This window comes from Cephus cinctus, unplaced genomic scaffold (assembly GCF_000341935.2).
Source record: "Cephus cinctus unplaced genomic scaffold, Ccin1 Ccin1_scaffold1027, whole genome shotgun sequence".
NCBI lineage: Eukaryota > Metazoa > Arthropoda > Insecta > Hymenoptera > Cephidae > Cephus > Cephus cinctus.
The window spans coordinates 4,405-6,869 of NW_014333563.1; the positions used below are offsets into that span (position 1 = coordinate 4,405).

Consider the following 2,465-nt stretch of genomic DNA (forward strand, 5'->3'; position numbering starts at 1 on the left):
CAGTTGTTATTGTTTTCTATATCGGGTTCTCACTCTTCTTCCTGGCTACCTCACCAACACCTTGGCGTTCCCTGCCCCTCTGCCATTCCCTCATCTGAGTTAGTTCGGTTGTCTTCCTCTGTTCTTTCCGGGAATTTGTATAGTCTCTTTACGTGACGCAACAGTGCGTCTGGCGCCCAGTCGGCAAATTTCGGTATCGCGTCCCGGGGGGAATAGAGCATTAAATTTGTGGCGTAAAACGCGTCGGGATAGCTGCGTCTCGGCGAGTAGACTTTGGGGTTAGATTCCGCTTTAGTCTCAGTTTTATATCACTGGCGAATAAGTTAAAGTATAAAATTTGCGTGACAATATATATATATTTGGCTGTTTGTTACGATTGAAACGATTTATCCGATTTTACTTGATTTTCGACGGATAACGCTGCCATAAAAGAATCGTAATTTTTTCCGCCGACTCAGCTGTTTTGCATGGTCACGTTTTAAAACATAGTCCACTGGTTTGAAATTAATATCGCAACGCCTGTAAGACGGGCACGGGCTAGATGTACCCTGCTTTAGTTCGTATTACGACGTCCTGGTAGACAGACTGATCACCTACAGCAATCAAAAGTTTTAAAAAAAATGTCATCTGTAACACATATTCGCGAATGTATTGTCGATTTTGTAAAGACCCGGCGTCTGATAACACCTATAAACGCGAGATTATTCTCGCCGGTGTGGTGCAGAGAATTAAGATATTTTGGTTTACGCACGTTAACTCGTAGATTGAAAAGTGTATTTGCCCATTGCACTCTTCGCGTGCTAGCCAGGGGTCACGAGAGAGGGTATTTTAGAAACGATCCGTACATACTCTCGTTAGCCGTAGCGTGTATTAACAAACGGGGAGTGCGCGATAACCGTATCACCAGGGCTATTATAGCTGATCATGCGTTCCACGAAGGTATGTATTTTCCACTTATCGGTAATATTGCTTAAATAAACTGCTTTTTAAAACTAAATAAATTTTACAAGAATTGATGCGATTTCACAACAACGACGCACCCGAGGAGGAGCATCTGTTGCTTTTAGGGTGCCTCAATTGTGTAGAGGAGGAGATTTACCCGGAGCCAAGCACCAGTACAGCGATGATGATGGAGTACGCTAACGGTAAAGCATGTACTTTTAAACAAAAAAGTCTACGGCTAATATACGTTTTATTTAAAAAAAAAAGTGCCAGGACCAGCGACAACGCTGAGCACACAAACGGCTGAAGAAGAAGAAGAAGAAGAAACACATTACGGCACATGGGGTATGTGTCATACAGCGTCGAAAAGAAAAAAAAAATGAGTTGTGCTATTCATACATTTTTACACATGCATTCATGGCTATAACGTCGGATGCCAGCGAAGACGACGACGACCAGGATGATGTCGACAACCGCTCCACCGCTTCCAGCAATTCTAATGAGCACAACTCAGGTAATAATGATAAAGTACAGAAGCCGCTCAAAATGTATTTGTGTGAAAATAAAAAAGTACAAAATTGTAGATTCGCTCGATGCGGCAATAGCCAACGATAGTCACGAACCTATTGTACAGGGTGACCTGCTACCACTGCAGGATCAGGACAATACTGAAGAACCGATAATATGAGTTCTTAGGAACGGTGTGTACGTAGAGGCGGATGCCGACGAGGCTGCTGAAGTATTAGCAGACCTCGATGATGATGATGATGATGATGATGATGATGAGAATCCAAACGACGCGGATACCTACGAAGAAGGTAGCGTATAAAGTTATGTTCCTTAGCAGTGAACGCTTTTTTTGTCGAAATTGCTAACTTTAAAAAAAATGTAGGGGGTGATGAATACCAGTTAGACGCACTATTCTCATACATAGGGTCAGTGTTTAATCCTCGCGAGGAATGAGAAGTTAGTATGCGCTTAACGTTTCTTTTTTTGTTTAACAAGTAAAAATAAAAACTTTTTTTTTCCCAAACGTTAGATGCAGAGGACGATGGGGTATGTCGGCAGATCGGTGGTGGCCCCATTCTTCGACCACAGAGCGACGACGATGACGCCGACGGAGATTTCAATAACGACGTGCTACCACCTGGATATAGATTTACAATAGAATCCGAAACGACACGTCGTATAAATAGGTTAGGCATTTCAAATATATAGGTCTTTTGTCATCGAGTCATGTATAGTCGAAGTACCGCGGGGTACAGGACGCGTGCGATTAGCGCACGAATTTGTAAAAAAACATTCTATACTGACTATAGCGAATAACGATAAACCTCACAAGCTCTTGTACCGCGCGGGACTATATAGGTCTAACGATCAAATCCGACAGTTTTGCGTGCGGGGCAGTGTGGCTGTCATACAGACCGGCTTGAGAGCTTCTCGAAAACAATGTGTGGGGAGTGATTTCGTTTCGATAGATAGGTCTTTTGTCATCGAGTCATGTATAGTCGAAGTACCACGGG

At 43.1% G+C, this 2,465-nt stretch overlaps 1 long non-coding RNA gene across 1 annotated transcript; it reads left to right on the top strand.

Annotated features, from left to right (window-relative positions):
- The first annotated feature begins 1,567 nt into the window (after nucleotides 1-1,567).
- On the top strand, nucleotides 1,568-2,264 carry LOC112494938. Its single transcript, XR_003060962.1, has 3 exons — nucleotides 1,568-1,760; nucleotides 1,835-1,908; nucleotides 1,982-2,264. It is a non-coding gene; the product is annotated as an uncharacterized LOC112494938 (long non-coding RNA).
- Nucleotides 2,265-2,465: the final 201 nt, after the last annotated feature.